Below are 21,568 nucleotides of genomic sequence, written 5' to 3' on the forward strand. Positions count from 1 at the left end.
TTTTTTAATTATTATATTATATGTTTTTAATATTTTTATTTTTTCCATTTGTGGTGTTTTGCGTTCTAAATTGCAAACAAAATATGCAACAAAAAAGCAGCTGCAACAGCTGCGCAACAAAATCAATGTTGCGCAGCAATTGCAGCGCAACACTGCGTTTCCGAAAAGGCCCGTATTTTAAAAATGTATCTGGGCTATTTAGTGCGGATTAGCACTACGGCAACACTGTCATGAGTGCAAGCCAAAGATAATTGAGAAGAAGATGCAGTCTTGTCATAGGAAAATAGAGGACTCTGCCAACAAAATATCATAAAGTTTGCGTCGACATGTCTCTCAAATGTACTGCCGTTTGCGTATAAAAACCCACAAAAGCAATATCAAAACGATTGTAGAAAATTAAAATAAAACGTATGAGTATTGTAAAGCGAATATTCATTATGGTTTTATGTGAATATTGACGTTTTAAATTTATTCCTGGGCAGAGCTGCTTTGGAAAAAATTGACAAATAAAACAATTTTTTTCTCTTAGCCCTCTACACCTTGACATTTGTTTTCTCTTTATAAGAGCACAATGGTTAATCTTATTATACTCAATTATCTTTGTGCAAGCAGAGAGTATTAAGAAAACAAGAGAACGAAACTTTCTGGCGAAACTGCGACAGTAACATAGGTGGCAGTCACGAGGAAATTTCTCTAATATCATGCAGTTTTGTCGACGCTTCTCTCAAATATCATACGGTTTGCGTCGGCCTCACCCAGATCAGTTCTCTGCCGGCCTTATGAAACGTAAGAAAAATGGGATTTAGAACCTACATTGTAGTAAAAAATTTTCTTTTATATCCTTTCATTCTATTAAATTTTTTTGGCAGACAATTTGAAATTATAACTGCCGATGCCTTTATAAATAATTTATCAAAACAACGCTTCGACCGCAACGTCGGTAATACCAAAGCTGCAAGCATTGTACGACATCTATACGGTTGACATTTGTTGTTTTTCTAGAAGAGAAATTTTCGTCCTCTTGTGTTTTTATTCTCTCTGGTGCAAGTTCAGAAATTAATTTTTCCAATGATTGAAAGATTGGAACCATATTCACTAGAGACCTCTTTTGCTTATATTATACATCTGAAGTAAGGCGTCTTTAGGAAATTTATATCTTTGACCACACCTCCAACACCAATTATCACGTTCACAAACCTTTGGAACCAGAGATTCTCAAACTGTATAACAAAGGTATTTCAACTAGAAAACAAAACAGCATTCAATCTATACGAACAGTACAACAAGCAAAAATCCAACTTAAAGAACTAAAATGAATATACTACTTACTACCTACAGGGTGGCTGATATGTATGATTGAAATTTTTTTAAATTTTCAAATAAAAAATTAATTGATACAAATAACTTTTTAATGAAATTATGGATATTTTTATACCCTCCACCATAGGATGGGGGTATATTAACTTTGTCATTCCGTTTGTAACACATCGAAATATTGCTCTAAGACCCCATAAAGTATATATATTCTGGGTCGTGGTGAAATTCTGAGTCGATCTGAGCATGTCCGTCCGTCTGTTGAAATCACGCTAACTTCCGAACGAAGCAAGCTATCGACTTGAAACTTGGCACAAGAAGTTGTTATTGATGTAGGTCAGATGGTATTGCATATAAACGGACCCATAAATTTGGCTTGCGATTGCTCTAAGAGAAGCAAATTTCATCCGATCCGGCTGAAATTTGGAACATGGTGTAAGTATATGATCTCTAACAACCTTGCAAAAATTGGTTCATATCGGTTCATATTTACTTATAGCTCCCATATAAACCGATCCCCCGATTTGGCTTGCGGAGCCTCTAAGAGAACCAAATTTCATCCGATCCGGCTGAAATTTGGTACATGGTGTAAGCATATAGTCTCTAACAACCATGCAAAAATTGGTCCACATCGGTCCATAATTATATATAGCCCCAGTACAAACCGATCCCCCGATTTGGCTTGCGGAGCCTCTAAGAGAAGCAAATTTCATCCGATCCGGCTGAAATTTGGTACATGGTGTTGGTATATGTTCTCTAATGACCATGCAAAAATTGATCCACATCGGCCCATAATTATATATAGCTCCCATATAAACCGATACCCAGATTTGACCTCCGGAGCCTCTTAGAGCAGCAAAAGTCATCCGATACGGTTGAAATTTGGAACATGGTTTTAGAATGTGGTCTCCAAGAAACACGCAAGAATTGGTCCATATCGGTCCATAATTATATATAGCCCCCATGTAAACCGTTCCCCAGATTTGATCTCCGGAGCCTCTTGGAGGAGCAAAATTCATCCGATCCGGTTGAAATTTGCAACGTGGTGTTAGTATAAGGCCGCTAATAAAAATGCCAAAATTGGTCCGTATCGGTCTATAGTTATATATAGCCGATCCCCAATCACACAAAAATTGGTCCATATCGGTTTATAATCATGGTTGCCACTCGAGGCAAAATAATCTACCAAAATTTTATTTTTATAGAAAACATTGTCAAAATTTTATTTCTATAGAAAATTTTTTCCAAATTTTATTTCTATAGAAAATTTTGTCAAAATTTTATTTTTATAGAAAATTTTGTCAAAATTTTATTTCTATAGAACATTTTTTCCAAAATTTTACTTCTATAGAAAATGTTGTCAAAACTTTATTTTGTCAAATTTTTATTTCTATAGAAACTTTAAACTTTATTATATACGTATTTAATCGGCCTTTTTAGTTTAATATATACCACGTATGGACTATGTGGTATATATTACGGTGTTAGGAAGTTTTAAGATACCTTGCCATCGGCAAGTGTTACCGCAACCCAAGTAATTCGATTGTGGATGACAGTCTTCAGTAGAAGTTTCTACGCAATCCATGGTGGAGGGTACATAAGCCTGGCCGAACTTACGGCCGTATATACACACAAAAAAAAATTTTTTGATTTCAATCACGAAAATCGCGGATTCAATCATTTTTTTAATTGAAATGTCTTCAATCACGAAAATGATAGTATCAATCACCCATTTTGATTGAAAACCAACACGATTTTCAATTAAAAATTTAATTGACTTTTGTCACGGAATCAATTAATTGTGTGATTGAATCAATTAAAAACGTGATTGATTTTTAACATAAAATTCAATCACAGTTTTAATTGAATCAATTAAAATTTTAATTAATTTCGCGACAAAAAACAATAAACTATTTGATTCATTCAATTAAATAATTAATTGAAATTGGCTATAAATTTCAATCAAAAAATGTATATATTGCGACCCCAAAATCGTATTTAATTTTATTTGAAATAAAAGAAAATATGTGTTTCTTATAAAACATATTTAATATTTTATTATTTTTTGAATTATGCAATAGACAAATAAATTTGGTTCTTGTCATTTGTGGTTTGTTCTAACATAATTTACAAATACAATTACATAAATTATATAAATCATTATCTTCCTTATAATAATTACCATGTTAGCATGGTCCTTCTAATATGTAGATGCGCCTAGATTTCCAATAAATCAGCAGCCTGTAAGCTAAATTAGTTTTTCTGAAAGTAAACAGAATAATTCGAATTTAATTTTGTTAAATTAAAAGTTAATTTTGTTAAACATTACCTGCATAGAATATCAAGTTCAATTCTTAGTTCCAGGTTGCAGATTTATAATCTTCTTTTGCAGTTGTAGTCTTTTAGCATAAAAAGGTGTATTAAGGAGCTCGGTAATTTAATTTTAGTAACAATTCCTTTCCAAAATTTCCGCACATTGAAATCGTCTATTAAAATTTGAACCAATCATAGACAAAAATAATGGGAAAGCAATGTAATATTTGGTATTATATTGATGATACTTTGCAAATTCTAAAAATAGAAAAAATATATAAATGGGAAATACATATTTTTATTATTTTCGGATATTTTTCATATTTTTAAATCCAAAAGAAAGATTTTTTTACCATTACATAATTCAGCTCATTAGTTTATATATCAGATATACTGATCTCTACTTGGGTTCAAACTGAAAAAGGCAGGTAAAACAAAAATACAATTTAATGCCAACGCCACTTTGCAACTTCAAGGTGAATCTTCCAACAAACCCATACCGCTCTTGGTTTTAAGAAAACTAGGAGTGAAAAAAAATTATAATTTTAAAAGATCAATACGGTACTTTTTTGTTGCAAACATATTCTTACATATTTGATAAAATGATGGAGTCGATGGGATTGATTGGTCAATTTCACGAAATAAAATTGGTTACTAAAAGAAATGAATAAAAAATATATTATTTTAGTCCGTTTAATGTAAACAGGCTTCAATGGAAAACGGTATTCACATTTCACAATTTCTTACCTTCAATAAATGTAGATTGTTTTCCATTTTTACAATACCACAAAACACAAACACAGGTAATTTCAAATGCGTTCTCTCATATATTTTTTCAAACCTTTATCACGTGGCCATTTGTTGTTGCACATTTTATTTATTTCAACCCTTTGCTATGATTTGTTGTTGCGTTCAAAATATTTATGTACACATTTTCAATGCAGCAGACAGAATGTCGCCAATCATGTTTTTCAATTTACGCGAAAAACAAAAACCCAACCGTTCGTTACAAGTTACTTATACAGACTGATCTCTCCATCATACAATGTTGAATAAATACCCATTCTCTTGTTCTCTTTTCGCTCTTTCCATTGCTCAAAATTATTGAATTTCAATCACAAAAGTGATTGGATCAATCACATGTGTAATTGGAAACGGTAAAAATTTCAATCACGTTTGTAATTGAAAATTATTTCCGAATTGATTAACAAATTGATTGAATCAATTAATATTTTAATTGGAAACGTAACAAATATCAATTATTTTTTTAATTGGGTTTTATTCGGATTTGATTAAATAATTAATTGAATCAATTAACATATTAATTGAATCCATTTCCAAATTCAATTAAGTGTTTAATTGAAAAAATGTTGGTGATAATTTTTTGTGTGTACTTGTTATACCCTCCACCATAGGATGGGGGGTATATTAACTTTGTCATTCCGTTTGTAACACATCGAAATATTGATCTAAGACCCCATAAAGTATATATATTCTGGGTCGTGGTGAAATTCTGAGTCGATCTGAGCATGTCCGTCCGTCCGTCCGTCCGTCCGTCCGTCTGTTGAAATCACGCTAACTTCCGAACGAAACTAGCTATCGACTTGAAACTTGGCACAAGTAGTTGTTATTGATGTAGGTCGGATGGTATTGCAAATGGGCCATATCGGTCCACTTTTACGTATAGCCCCCATATAAACGGACCCCAAAATTTGGCTTGCGAGGCCTCTAAGAAAAGCAAATTTTATCCGATCCGGCAGAAATTTGGTACGTGGTGTTAGTATATGGTCTCTAACAACCATGCAAAAATTGGTCCATATCGGTCCATAATTATATATAGCCCCCATATAAACCGATCCCCCGATTTGGCTTGCAGAGCCTCTAAGAGAAGCAACTTTTATCCGATCCGGCTGAAATTTGGTACATGGTGTTAGTATATGGTCTCTAACAACCATGCAAAAATTGGTTCACATCGGTCCATAATTATATATAGCCCCCATATAAACCGATCCCCCGATTTGGTTTGCAGAGCCTCTAAGAGAAACAAATTTCATCCGTTCCGGCTGAAATTTGGTACATGATGTTAGTATATGGTCTCTAATGACCATGCAAAAATTGCTCCATATCGGTCCATAATTATATATAGCCCCCTTATAAACCGATCACCAGATTTGACCTCCTGAGCCTCTAAGAGAAGCAAATTTTATCCGATCCGGCTGAAATTTGGTGCATGGTGTTAGTATATGGTCTCTAACAACCACGCAAAAATTGGTCCACATCGGTCCATAATTATATATAGCCCCCATATAAACCGATCCCCCGATTTGGCTTGCAGAGCCTCTAAGAGAAGCAAATTTTATCCGATCCGGCTGAAATTTGATACGTGGTGTTAGTATATGGTCTCTAACAACCATGCAAAAATAGGTCCACATCGGTCCATAATTATATATAGCCCCCATATAAACCGATCACCAGATTTGGCTTGCAGAGCCTCTAAGAGAAACAAATTTCATCCGATCCGGCTGAAATTTGGAACATGGTGTTAGAATGTGGTCTCTAAGAAACACGCAAGAATTGGTCCATATCGGTCCATAATTATATATAGACCCCATGTAAACCGTTCCCCAGATTTGATCTCCGGAGCCTCTTGGAGGAGCAAAATTCATCCCATCCGGTTGAAATTTGCAACGTGGTGTTAGTATAAGGCCTCTAATAAAAATGCCAAAATTGGTCCGTATCGGTCTATAGTTATATATAGCCGATCCCCAATCACACAAAAATTGGTCCATATCGGTTTATAATCATGGTTGCCACTCGAGGCAAAATAATCTACCAAAATTTGATTTTTATAGAAAACATTGTCAAAATTTTATGTCTATAGAAATTTTTTTCCAAATTTTATTTCTATAGAAAATTTTGTCAAAATTTTATTTTTATAGAAAATTTTGTCAAAATTTTATTTCTATAGAACATTTTTTCCAAAATTTTACTTCTATAGAAAATGTTGTCAAAATTTTATTTTGTCAAATTTTTATTTCTATAGAAACTTTAAACTTTATTATATACGTATTTAATCGGCCTTTTTAGTTTAATATATACCACGTATGGACTATGTGGTATATATTACGGTGTTAGGAAGTTTTAAGATACCTTGCCATCGGCAAGTGTTACCGCAACCCAAGTAATTCGATTATGGATGACAGTCTTCAGTAGAAGTTTCTACGCAATCCATGGTGGAGGGTACATAAGCTTCGGCCTGGCCGAACTTACGGCCGTATAAACTTGCTTTAATTTAATTTAATTTTTTTTTTGTAACAATAAATTTTTGAATCATACTGGAAAAGATTAAAAATAGTTTTAAAAATATTGAAATATATTATAGTGATTAAAGGGGCCACCGTGGTGTAATGGTTAGCATGCCCGCCTTGCATACACAAGGTCATGGGTTCGATTCCTGCTTCGACTTAACACCAAACAGTTTTTCAGCGATGGATTATTCCACCTCAGTAATGCTGGTGACATTTCTGAGTGTTTCAAAGCTTCTCTAAGTGGTTTCACTGCAATGTGGAACGCCATTCGGACTCGGCTATAAAAAGGAGGTCCCTTGTCATTGAGCTTAACATGGACTCGGGCAGCACTCGGTTATAAGAGAGAAGTTCACCAATGTGGTATCACAATGATAAATCGGGCTGCCGCCTAGCCTAACCTAGTGATTAAAAGAAGTTTTGTTTTTAATTAAAAAATTATTTGAATTTTGCAATCAACATTAATTAAAAATTTAATTAAATCAATTAAAAAATTAATTGAAAGGTGCTAATGAAATCAATTAAATTTTTAACCAAGTAATTTTTTGATGCTCAATTAAAACTCTGATTGGTACTATTATTTTCGTGATTGAAGACATTTCAATTAAAAAATTAATTGGATCAATTAATTTTGTGATTGAATCAGAATTTTTTTTTGTGTGTACTTCATGAAACCTCTCCCTAGTTTATACCTTGGGGCCTATCGCTTCAGATTTAGGCATACCTATCTATTAATTTAGCAAATATTTTCCAATTAAGGAATTTAGTGGTTATTGCCAAAATATTTTATTTTATAAAATAAATATGGATGTAAATTTTTTAATTTTTTTTTTACACAAAAAAACATTGCTAAATTATGATTTGTCATTTGAATTTGAGTGTGATAACATATCTTTCATTATTGGGTTAACTAAATAAATTCATTGATGGTTTCTCCCCCTCTCTGCTTCAAATGAGTTTGGCGGGCTGGAATTACTTAATAAACTTCAATGACTCTGCATGCAATGCATGGCTAGTTGTCATTTTTTACAAGTTCATGGATGAATATTAACAACCCAACAAAGTGGTCGATATGCCCTAGCACAGAGACACTTTCACTATTAACCAAGAGTACGAACGCTCGTTCAATGCCCATTCATTTCTAGGTGATGACAAAAAGAGTAAGGGAGTGGAGTGTAAAACAAATAAAATTCAACAAATTTTCGGCACTTGTCAAAATCAAAACGAAATTTCAATCGAACTCGATTTTAGCCAAGGAGGGAAAACAAATCATTCAACAAAATATAGGGGAAAAAATAATCGTTCACCTTTTATGCTTATTTTTGGCAATTTCATATTCACCGTTTCTGTAATTCATACACGCCTTGCAGGCATTAAAGGTTAGCCAAAATGGCTTGACTCGTAAGGGGCGTTAGCTTTAACGCATAATCTTTTGCTTAGGTAAAATTTAACTAACAATTATTGGTGGTGTTACTGGATTTAATCGTATGCTTTGAAAAAGTGATTAATTGTTAACAACATTATAACGATTTCTGTTTTTTTGTTTTTGTTTTTGGAATTTTATCACGATGGTGTAGTAATCGATTTGGTCTGCACCAACATCAGCACGTATTGTCAAATGTCTATGCCTTAGGCTATCTAGTGATTATCTTTGTTGTAGCACAAATGGTTGACATTTGGATTCCCCGAAAGGGCTAAGCATGGGAAAATAGAGGGAAGCAATATTGTCGTCATGGGGAGCTTGGAGTTAATTTTTTTATGGTATTACCTTACTTCTTCAATATATCATACCTAAACGGAAATAATTCATTTAATTGGTAGTAATAACTGAATAACTGCACAGAAAAAAATATCACCAAAATATTTCCAATTAAAAAGTTAATTGAAGTTGAAAATTTTTTCAATTAATAAATTAATTGATACAATTAACTTTTTAATCATGATAGAAGCATTAAGTTAATTAAGTCAATGATTGAAAATTTTTAAATTTTTAATTAAAAAATTAATTGACACAATTAACTTTTTAATCAAATTCGGAAGACTAATTCAGTTAAAAAAAGTGCCGATTTTTTTTTTAATTTTTAATTAAAAATGTATTTCAAACAACCATTTGTTAATCCAAATAAAAACTCTAAGCCAATTCAGAAAGTAATTAAAAATAGTTACCTTTTTTAATTAATAAATTAATTGAGTTTTGCAATCAACATCAATGAAATTTTTAATTGAATCAATTAAAAAATTAATTGAAATTAATTTGAAAATCAATTAATTTTTTAATCAAGCATTTTTTCTATGCCCAATTAAAACTATGATTGATACTATCATTTTCGTGATTGAAGACATTTCAATTAAAAAATTAATTGGATCAATTAATTTGGTGATTGAATCAGAAAATTTTTTGTGTGTGTGTGTGAATAACATTCAAGTACAGCTAAAAAATGCGTATATACGGCCGTAAGTTCGGCCAGGCCCAATCCTATGTATCCTCCACCATGGATTGCGTAGAAACTTCTATGAAAGTCTGTCATCCACAATAGAATTACTTGGGTTGTGATAATACTCGTATTTGCCGATGTCAATGTATCTTATAAATAAAGTCCATACGTGGTATATATAAAAAATACCTTTTTATACCCTGCGCCACACTGTGGAACAGGCTCCTGAGTCGATATATCCATGTCCGTCTGTCCGTGAACACATTTTTGTACTCAAAGTCTAGGTCGCAGTTTTAGTCCAATCGACTTCACATTTGGCACAAGTATGTGTTTTGGCTCAGAATATAACCATATTGATTTTGGAAGAAATCGGTTCAGATTTAGATATAGCTCCCATATATATGTCTTTCTGATTTCGACAAAACTGGTCAAAATACCAACATTTTCCTTGTAAACTCGCCACTGTTTAGGTGAAAAGTTGTAAAAATGACTCTAATTTTCCTAAACTTCTAATACAGCGATAAATCATAAAGCGAGCGATAAATCATAAATAAACTTTTGCGAAGTTTCCTTAAAACTGCTTCCGATTTAAATGTTTCCCATATTTTTTTTACTAACAATCAATCCTTTTGGGATTTTTAAGGCTAGTCTACTTTGAATAATCGAAAATCGACTTTTTTAAAATTAAAAAATTAAACGAAAATCACATTTTTATTCTCATTAAAATCTCTCATTAACGATCGATTAGTCGATTTGAACCAGCACCAAAATTGGAGTCTATTTTCAACAAAATTAAAAGCCGATTAACCATTTTTTAAAATTAAAAAAAGTTGACTTTTTAACTTTTTCAACAAAAAGTCGGAAAATCGATTATCGACTCTTATATCTATAAGCCCTATATTTGCAAATATTTTTATACCCTCCACCATAGGATGGGGGTATATTAACTTTGTTACTCCGTTTGTAGCACATCGAAATATTGCTCTAAGACCCCATAAAGTATATATTTCTGGGTCGTGGTGAAATTCTGAGTCGATCTAAGCACATCCGTCCATCCGTCTGTTGAAATCACGCTAACTTCCGAAGGAAACAAGCTATCGACTTGAAACTTGGCACAAGTAGTTGTTATTGATGTAGGCCAGATGGTATTGTAAATGGGCCATATCGGTCAGTATAGCCCCCATATAAACGGACCCCAAATTTGGCTTACGATTGCTCTAAAAGAAGCAAATTTCATCCAATCAGGCTGAACATGGTGTTAGTATATGGTCTCTAACAACCATGCAAAAATTGGTCCATATCGGTCCACTTTTACGTATACCCCCATATAAACGGACCCCCAAATTTGGCTTGCGATTGCTCTAAGAGAAGCAAATTTCATCCGATCCCACTGAAATTTGGTACAAGGTGTTAGTATATGGTCCCTAACAACCATGCAAAAATTGGTCCACATCGGTCCATAATTATATATAGCCCCCATATAAACCGATCCCCAGATTTGGCTTGCGGAGCCTCAAAGAGAAGCAAATTTCATCCGATCCGACTGAAATTTGGTACATGGTGTTAGTATATGGTCTCTAACAACCATGCAAAAATTTGTCCACATCGGTCCATAATTATATATAGCGCCCATATAAATTGTTCTCCAGATTTGACCTCCGGAGCCTCTTAGAGAAGCAAAATTTATCCGATCCGGTTCAAATGTGGAACGTGGTGTTAGTGGTGTTAGTAATTGGTCCATATCGGTCTATAGTTATATATAGCCAATCCCCAATCACACAAAAATTGGTCCATATCGGTTCATAATCATGGTTGCCACTCGAGCCAAAAATAATCTACCAAAATTTTATTTCTATAGAAAATTTTGTTAAAATTTTATTTCTATAGAAAATTTTGTTAAAATTTTATTTCTATAGAAAATTTTGTCAAAACTTTATTTCTATAGAAAATTTTGTAAAAATTTTATTTCTGAAGAAAATTTTGTCAAAATTTTATTTCTATGGAAAATTTTGTTAAAATTTAATAGATACCACGTATGGACTTACTTCCAATTTAGAAGACGGTGTTAGGAAGTTTTAAGATACCTTGCCATCGGCAAGCGTTACCGCAACCCAAGTAATTCGATTGTGGATGGCAGTGTTTAGAAGAAGTTTCTACGCAATCCATGGTGGAGGGTACATAAGCTTCGGCCTGGCCGAACTTACGGCCGTATATACTTGTTTAAAATTAAAAACGTCGACTTTTTAACTTTTTTAACAAAAAGTGGGAAGTCGATTCTCGACTCTTATATTCATAAGCCCTATATTTTAGTGAAAATATTTTTTCATTGACTTAACTGATAAAAATGCGTGGAAGTAATCAAAAAGGCAGAATCCATTCACTTTTGCTAGTTATAGCCATCTTTTTCCTTGACTATTGCTAGACGCACATCGAGACGAATTGTGCCGAATCTGTCGCTATTTTGGGTTATTTTCTTTGTTATGGAGTAGCTTAAGGATTTCAACATTGAGAGTTTAGAGTGCAGACCTGGTCTTAGAAATGAAGATCCTTCGCCACTATTATAACACAGAGTATTATAAGTCTTACACTAAGAAGAATCAGCCTTAGATCCAAAGTCGTAATATTCAAATACATGGTGGAGGATAAATTAGTCTCTGCCATCCTGAAACAAATGCCCTTGCAACATGGTGACATGTAATAACTTTAAAGAAATGTATTTACGTTTAATGAATACTGACAATTTACATTATGGTTTTTGGATATTGTAAATTTCACACATTTGCGTCAATGAATACTCATTACCGCTCATATGGCTTCGTGACGTTGCTTTGATTTTTTTTTTAAATATTTGAAGTAGACCGTTTCTCCCCATTCGAATTTTGGAGATTTTTACCATTGGGCAAATGGATCTTCCCCATGATTTGGTGAGTATGATTTGTGTATATACATGCGATGTATGATTGCATAATGGGTAACGACAATTTTTCTTTATGAAATCTTGTTGTTTACCGTGGAAACAAATTTGTTATACTATTGTGATAAGACCACATTTGCTTTATGGTTATTTGAATTAAATTTCTATTTTTCTTTTTTTCAAATTCAATTAATGCTATGAGTTACTGTTATATTTTGACAACTTAATTTTAAAGATAATTGTAATGTCTTACTTGGTATTTTTCTACATAAGTGCTCTAGACTTTAAGTGTTAGGAAGTATTTGCTTTTCTCCAAGCCATTAGATTGAGGAATACATACTCAGATTTTTGTTGATAGATTTTGGAAATTTACCTGAAAAAGAAATAAAACATTAAATTAAAAAATTTTGTTCTAGAATGTTCTTATAACTAAGAAAAATTCTTGATAAGTTCTTAGAAAAAAGTTTGCTATTTAATGAGAAAAATACTTCGACCGAAATTAAAAAAAAAGTTTTTGACAAGTATATGAAAAATTTCTTCATATTTAGTTAGCATTTGTTATAAACATAAAATTTTTGAGACACACTTAAAGTAAATTTCATTGGCTGGAGAAAAATTAAAAAAAAAACAAGTGAGTAAAGTAGGAAGTCGGGCGGGGCCGACTATATCATACCCTAAACCACCCCTATTGAATTAGTAAACATAAGCATTTGTGGGGTATCATTGGTATAGGTTTTGGAGTATCATTGGTATAGGTTTTGGAGAACATAAAGGGGGGTACATGTTTATGGGTGTCTTGTCACAATCTGAGCTGACATGTCTAATATTAGGAGCTATAGTTTATTTTGCACCAAAAGAGTTAGTATGACACTAATATTGAGTCCATTATTAAAAAAGAGGAAATCGGTCAATTAGTTGTGGGTAATAAATCCAAATTTCTGCAAATAGGGCAATAGATTTATGTAAGAGCTACATGTAACGTAAGTCGAAATACGATCAGCTAGTACATCAAAATTTGAAATTTGAATAACATAGGTTAATAAATAAGAGTATTATGGCCAAATATGACAAAATCGAGCGATGCATATATATGGGACCTATATCTAACTCAGAACCAATTTGTATAATATTTTGCTGGTATGATTGATACCATAGAAGGTCACTTTGTGTAAAATTTTAGTACGATCAGTTAATAAATGAGGCCCCTATGGTCAAAAATAAGGTTATTAGGGGCAAATTTTTCAAAATCGGGCGATACATATATATGGGAGCTATATCTAAATTTGAAAAGATTTCGATGAAATTTTGCACATACAGTTAGTGCTATAGAAGATTACATTTAGCCAACCTTGGTTACGATCGGTTGATAAATAAGGGTTTTACGGCCAAATTTGGCAAAATCGGGCGATACATATATATGGAAGCTATATCTAAATCTGAACCGATTTCGTTGAAATTTCACATATACAATTAGAGCTATAGAAGATTAGATTTAGCCAACCTTGAGTACGATCGGTTGATAAATAAGGGTTTTACGACCAAATTTGGCAAAATCGGGCGATACATATATATATGGGAGCTATATCTAAATCTGAACCGCTTTCGATGAAATTTCACATATACAGTTAGAGCTATAGAAGATTACATTTAGGCAACTTTGAGTACTATCGGTTGATAAATAAGGGTTTTACGGCCAAATTTGGCAAAATCGGGCGATACATATATGGGAGCTATATCTAAATCTAAACCGATTTCGATTATTTTTGGCACATATTGTCAGTACCATAAAAGACTAGAATAAGCCAAGTTTGAGTAAGATCGCTTAATAAATAAGGTTTTATGGCCAAATTTGGGAAAATCGGGCGATACATATATATGGGAGCTATATCTAAATCTGAAATTTTGCAGACTTAAAGGGTGATGAAAAAGTTTATTATGCAAAATTCGATGACGATCGGTTTGTAAAAAAGCGCAACGTGACTCCATTTGTCGAAATCGGGCGGTACATATATATGGGAGCTATATCTAAATTTGATCCGATTTCTTCCAAATTCAATAGCGTTCCATGTATTTGTTGGTCACAGGATTCCGGATTCGCAATTATTAACCGATTTTGATGAAATTTGGTACAGGGAGTTTTTTGGGCACAAGGACTATTGAATTTGGAAAAAATCGGATCAAATTTAGATATAGCTCCCATATATATGTATCGCCCGATTTCGACAAATGGGGTCACGTTTGGTTTTTTTTCAAATGGATCGTCACCAAATTTGGCAAAAGGTAATCTTTTTCATCGCCCTTCAAGTCTGCAAAATTTCATCCAAATCGGTTCAGATTTATCTATAGCTCCCATACCGCCCGATTTTGCTAAATTTGGCCATAAAACCCTTATTTATCAACCGATCTTACTCAAGGTTGGCTAAATGTAATTTTCTATAGCACTAACTATATGTGCAAACAATCATCGAAATCGGTTCAAATTTAGATATAGCTCCCATATATAAGTATACCCGATTTTCCCAAATTTGGCCATAGAACACTTATTTATTAACCAATCTTACTCAAAGTTGGCTAGATCCAGCCCTCTATAGTACTAACGGTATGTGCAAAATTTCAACGAAATCGGTTAAGATCGGTTCAAAAAATCATCGAAGTCGTTTCAGATTTAGCTATAGCTCCCATATATATGTACCGGCCGATTTTGTTAAATTTGGCCATAAAACCCTTATTATCAACCGATCTTACTCAAAGTTGGATAAATGTAATCTTATATAGCACTTACTATATGTGCAAAAAATCATCGAAATCGGTTCAGATTTAGCTATAGCTCCCATATATATGTACCGCCCGATTTTGCGAAATTTGGCCATAAAACCCTTATTTATCAACCTATCTTACTCAAAGTTGGCTAAATGTAATTTTCTATAGCAATAACTATATGTGCAAACAATCATCGAAATCGGTTCAAATTTAGATATAGCTCCCATATATACCCAATTTTCCCAAATTTTGCCATATAACCCTTATTTATTAACCGATCTTACTCAAAGTTGGCTAGATCCAGTCCTCTATAGTACTAAAGGTATGTGCAAAATTTCATCGAAATCGGTTCAGATGTAGATATAGCTCCCATATATATGTATCGCCCGATTTTGAAAAATTCGCCCCTAACAACCTTATGTTCGACCGTAGAGGTCTCATATCTTAAAGGATCTTACTCAAATTTTGCACAAGGTAACCTTTTGTGATATTAATCAAACCCGCAAAATATTATGCAAATTGGTTCAGATTTACATATAGCTTCCATATATATGCATCGCTCGATTTTCCCAAATTTGGCCATAATACTCTTATTTATTAAACAATGTTACTCAAATTTCAAATTTTGATTTTGATACTAGCCGATCGTATTTATACGTACTTGTAGCTCTTACATAAGAAAATTTCTCGATTTCTCGATTGGATTTATTACCCACACTAATTGAGCGATTTTCTCTTTTTTAATAATGGGCTCAATATTAGTGGCATACTAATTCTGTAGGTGCAATATCAACTACAGCCAGTGTTGCTAGAAGTAGGAGAAATTCCCTATATGTAGGGTTTTCTAATATTTAGCGTCTTGTAGGGATGTAGGGCCACAATGTAGGGACATTTTCACTCAACACAATTTGTAATAATTTTTACATTTTGATGGCTCTAGAGGAGGAAATTAGAAGCCGGCAAGGCTTGATCTTTAACAATGTGTGGTAACAACAGTTACTAGTCGTGCCAAAAAAAATCTAACGAAATTTGAAAATTACCACAAATTACCACAAATCGATCAAACAAATATTTCTATAGAAATTTTTGTCAAAACTTTATTCCTGTAGAAAATTTTGTCAACATTTTATTTCTATAGAAAATTTTGTCAAAATTTTAGTTCTATTGAAATTTTTTTCAAAATATTATTTCTATAAAAATTTTTCTCAAAATTTTATTTCTATGAAATTTTTTCTCAAAATTTTATTTCTATAGAAAAATTTCTCACAAAAATTTGTTTATAGAAACTTCTTCCAAAATTTCATTGCTATAGAGATTTAACAAAAAAAAATACTATTTTTGGTAGAATTCTACCAACTGTGGCAACCGTGGTGGTAATACAAATTTATATTCTAAGTTATATACGCATATTCATGTTTTATGATAATAAAGTACTTACAACCATTTTTGTTTAGTAAAATTTGTTTAGTAGGGATTTTTTTTCCTTGTAGGGTAAACCGAACATTTTCCCTGGCAACACTGACTATGAGCTATAGTCAAATTGAGGCAAAGCACCCATAAACATGACCTCTTAATTTACTTAAATATGCAACTGCGGTTTATCTCCCATACTTATATCTATGTTACCTCACAAATGCTTATGATTACTAATTCAGTAAGGGTGGTTTAGGGTATGATATAGTCGGCCCCGCCGGACTTTCTACTTTACTTACTTGTTTAATTACTATTTTATTATTTGAAAGAAATTTGGCCTTAATGTTGTAAAAATTGAATGTACTAAAATATAGGTTGTATAATCTTTGTTATAGGGTCAGTAGTTTTCTCATACTGGTCTATAATAAATTTTAAGACTGGGGATTTTCGTGGTCAAATGTGTGTGTACTTCAATGTTTCGCTGCGTATTTCCAAGTTTGTGCCTTAAGTCTTTTGTTTTATGCTAACACAGTGAATCGTTATAGCAAAGGTTTGAAACAATTACATGAAAATTGTCTCCATTTTTTATACCCTCCTCGTCATTATAATTATGTGAACAATTTAAACTTGCGTGTGAAAGATTATATCTATGATTTTTGAATCAAATGTGTTCATAATAATTTGTAATGTTTGGCTTCCGAAAAACAAAAGTGCAAGGAAAAAAAACACTGCGTGTGGGTACGTACGTGGGTACGACTAACATTTTAAAAAAAGAAAGACTCAAATTAAATAGACAAATGAATGAGTTTGAAATTGAATTTGAAAGAAATCAGAGTAACAAGACTGCAAATAGCTAATAATTTCGGAAGAAATTAAAAACAAAATACAATAAAAGGTAACAAGGTTGGGGGATTTTGTCAGAGAAATAAAACTAACTAGAAAATTAATTAATAAAAAACAAGTCTTAGCTTTAGCAAATATTTTATACCTACATTAACAGATTTTTTTATTAACAATTAGAGTAAATCAATTTAGTTTTGCAAAAGAGTAATTGGAGGGCATTGCTATAACAATTAGATTTTAACAATATTTTAAAATGACCATTAAGATGGTCAACGTGACTAAAACTAAAAATACACAAACACACACATCCTTTATATGGCTACAGTTGACCTTTTTGATGGTAATTACATTGCTCTATGGTAAGTGGCCTGAGATTTAAAGCCACTTTTTCACTTGTATTTTTGTTTACCATGTTTTAAAAAAAAAATTAATTTAATGATTAAGCATATGTAACGGAAATTACTTAAAATAGTACACCTCTAATGGATTTTAGGTTAAAAATATTTATACAAAAAAACGTTAGAAATACCACTTTGCCTATCGTAAATATTTGGTATTTTAAAACTGTTAACGCCTTTTTGTAGGGTTTATTTATTTTGATTGCTTGCTTTAAGATAAGGTGGTAAATGTTATGGTCACTCTGTATGAAAAATTAGATAACTCATGATGATTGAAGAAAAGCGACATACGTGTTTTGTTTTTTTCTTTGAAAATCAGATCAAGGTCATTGGTCTTACATATAAGATAAATGGTCTAATAATGGTCAAATTTTGAAGTACAGAATGACTAGAGTAGTTAAAGGTTATTTCATCGTTTAGAAAAATATTGATATGGGGTATACCACAAACTAAAACCTTAATCAAAAGGCCTTGCCGTGACTTGCGGGAATTTTACATTATTGTAAGTTATCTTCTATATATAAGAAACTACACGTGTGTCGAAGAATAGCTATGTAAGACAGTTTTATGCAGATATATCGAATATTTGTTAAGCTATTGGGAATTGACTATGACCATTATTAAAATAAAAAAGAAAGATTGTCAATATCATCCTCTCTTTAAAAGACGTTTGTAAACCTATTCTAATTTAAACTATTAGATTAGATTTCTTATATACACTAAAAAACAATTTATTTGGATCGGAAGATTTTGACCCAAATTTAGTGAGTTTTAAATTGAGTCCGCGCCAAAGACTTTTTTTAAAGATAGCTATCATTGAATTTAGGCTATATAAAATTAAAATTAGGATACTGATCTGATTTTTTTTTCGTTCTCTTTTTGTCATACCTAAACAAAGGTATTCACGTAATTATAATACAAAGGTATTCACGTAATTATAATACACTGAAAATAATATTTACATGATATTTTATAAGATTACACTAAATCTAAATTTTAGAATGCGTAACTTACAAAATATTAAGCACAAATTTCTTTAAAGTAAAATAATAAAATTTTTTTACTTTGTACTCTCAAAAAAAAGTTTACTTCGATGCAATCAAAACTAAAATCCTTCAGGGAGGGTCAAAATCTTTGAATTCAAGTAACGTTTTTTTTTTTTGGAAGTGTGAAAATAAAAAATATAATTCTTTATTTGAAGAAAATTTGCCTTGTCATAACTTTAGTGAAAAAAATTAAAATCAAGAAGAAAAGATTCTTTTCATTAAAATTTATTTATTTTAAAATAATTTGTCCTTAATAATGCTTATATTGCGTTAATATTTTTGTTAGTGTATATCCACTTAAGTAGAGAGGAAGAGCTTAATTTATTTTATTGTTTTGAAATAAGTATTTAAATGATTTATTATACCCTGCGCCACACTGTGGAACAGGGTATTATAAGTTAGTGCATATGTTTGCAACACCCAGAAGGAGACGAGATAGACACATGGTGTCTTTGGCAAAAATGCTCAGGGTGGGCTCCTGAGTCGATATAGCCATGTCCGTCTGTCCGTGAACACATTTTTGTAATCAAAGTCTAGGTCGCAGTTTTAGCCCAATCGACTTCAAATTTGGCACAAGTATGTGTCTTGGCTCAGAATAGATACCTATTGATTTTGGAAGAAATCGGTTCAGATTTAGATATAGCTCCCATATATATATTTCCCCGATATGGACTTATATGGCCCCAGAAGCCAGAGTTTTACCCTAATTTGGTTAAAATTTTGCACAAGAAGAACAATTAGTCAAGTGTGCCAAATTTTATTGAAATCGGTTCAGATTTAGATATAGCTCCCATATATATCTTTCGCCCGATATGGACTAATACGGTCCCAGAAGCCGGAGTTTTACCCCAATTTGGTTGAAATTTTGCAGAGGGAGTAGAATTAGCATTGTAGCTATGCGTGCCAAATTTGATTGACATCGGTTCAGATTTAGATATAGCTCCCATATATAGCTTTCGCCCGACTTACACTCATATGACCACAGAGGCCAATTTTTTGCTCCGATTTAGTTGAAATTTTGCACAGGGAGTAGAATTAGCATTGTAGCTATGCGTGCCAAATTTGGTTGCAATCGGTTCAGATTTAGATATATCTCCCATATATAGCTTTCGCCCGATTTACACTCATATGACCACAGAGGCCAATTTTTAACTCCGATTTAGTCGAAATTTTGCATAGGGAGTAGAATTGGCATTGTAGCTATGCGTGCCAAATTTGGTTGACATCGCTTCAGATTTAGATATAGCTCCCATATATAGCTTTCGCCCGATTTACACTCATATGACCACAGAGGCCAATTTTTAACTCCGATTTAGTTGAAATTATGCACAGGGAGTAGAATTAGCATTGTTGCTATGCGTGAAAAATTTGGTTGAAATCGGTTCTGATTTAGATATAGCTCCCATATATATGTTTTTCTGATTTCGACAAAAAAAAATGGTAAAAATACCAACATTTTCCTTGTAAAATCGCCACTGCTTAGTCGAAAAGTTGTAAAAATGACTCTAACTTTCCTAAACTTCTAATACATATATATCGAGCGATAAATCATAAATAAACTTTTTCGAAGTTTCCTTAAAATTGCTTCAGATTTAAACGTTTCCCATATAATTATACCCTGCTCCACACTGTGGAACAGGGTATTATAAGTTAGTGCATATGTTTGCAACACCCAGAAGGAGACGAGATAGACACATGGTGTCTTTGGCAAAAATGCTCAGTGTGGGCTCTTGAGTCGATATAGCGATGTCCGTCTGTCCGTGAACACATTTTTGTAATCAAAGTCTAGGTCGCAGTTTTAGTCCAATCGACTTCAAATTTGGCACACGTATGTGTTTTGGCTCAGAATAGATCCCTATTGATTTTGGAAGAAATCGGTTCAGATTTAGATATAGCTCCCATATAGATATTTCGCCCGATATGGACTTATATGGCCCCAGAAGCCAGTGTTTTACCCTAATTTGCCTAAAATTTGCACAAGAAGAACAATTAGTACTATAGTCAAGTGTGATAAATTTTATTGAAATCGGTTCAGATTTAGATATAGCTCCCATATATATCTTTCGCCCGATATGGTCTAATACGGTCCCAGAAGCCAGAGTTTTACCCCAATTTGGTTGAAATTTTGCAGAGGGAGTAGAATTAGCATTGTAGCTATGCGTGCCAAATTTGGTTGACATCGGTTCAGATTTAGATATAGCTCCCATATATAGCTTTCGGCCGATTTACACTCATATGACCACAGAGGCCAATTTTTTGCTCCGATTTAGTTGAAATTTTGCACAGGGAGTAGAATTAGCATTGTAGCTATGCGTGCCAAATTTGGTTGAAATCGGTTCAGATTTAGATATAGCTCCCATATATAGCTTTCGCCCGATTTACACTCATATGACCACAGAGGCCAATTTTTAACTCCGATTTAGTTGAAATTATGCACAGGGAGTAGAATTAGCATTGTTGCTATGCGTGAAAAATTTGGTTGAAATCGGTTTAGATTTAGATATAGCTCCCATATATATGTTTTTCTGATTTCGACAAAAAAAATGGTAAAAATACCATCATTTTCCTTGTAAAATTGCCACTGCTTAGTCGAAAAGTTGTAAAAATGATTCTAACTTTCCTAAACTTCTAATACATATATATCGAGCGATAAATCATAAATAAACTTTTTCGAAGTTTCCTTAAAATTGCTTCAGATTTAAACGTTTCCCATATTTATACCCTGCTCCACACTGTGGAACAGGGTATTATAAGTTAGTGCATATGTTTGCAACACCCAGAAGGAGACGAGATAGACACATGGTGTCTTTGGCAAAAATGCTCAGTG

At 32.7% G+C, this 21,568-nt stretch overlaps 1 long non-coding RNA gene across 1 annotated transcript; it reads right to left on the minus strand.

The window, feature by feature from the left end:
* Nucleotides 1–3,404: 3,404 nt before the first annotated feature.
* LOC142230446 (uncharacterized) lies at nucleotides 3,405–4,634 on the minus strand. Its single transcript, XR_012720688.1, has 5 exons — nucleotides 4,375–4,634; nucleotides 4,218–4,281; nucleotides 3,981–4,147; nucleotides 3,644–3,885; nucleotides 3,405–3,576 (listed from the first exon to the last, which is right to left on the minus strand). It is a non-coding gene; the product is annotated as an uncharacterized LOC142230446 (long non-coding RNA).
* Between the last annotated feature and the right edge of the window lie 16,934 nt (nucleotides 4,635–21,568).

This window comes from Haematobia irritans, chromosome 3, assembly GCF_050003625.1.
Source record: "Haematobia irritans isolate KBUSLIRL chromosome 3, ASM5000362v1, whole genome shotgun sequence".
Lineage (NCBI taxonomy): Eukaryota > Metazoa > Arthropoda > Insecta > Diptera > Muscidae > Haematobia > Haematobia irritans.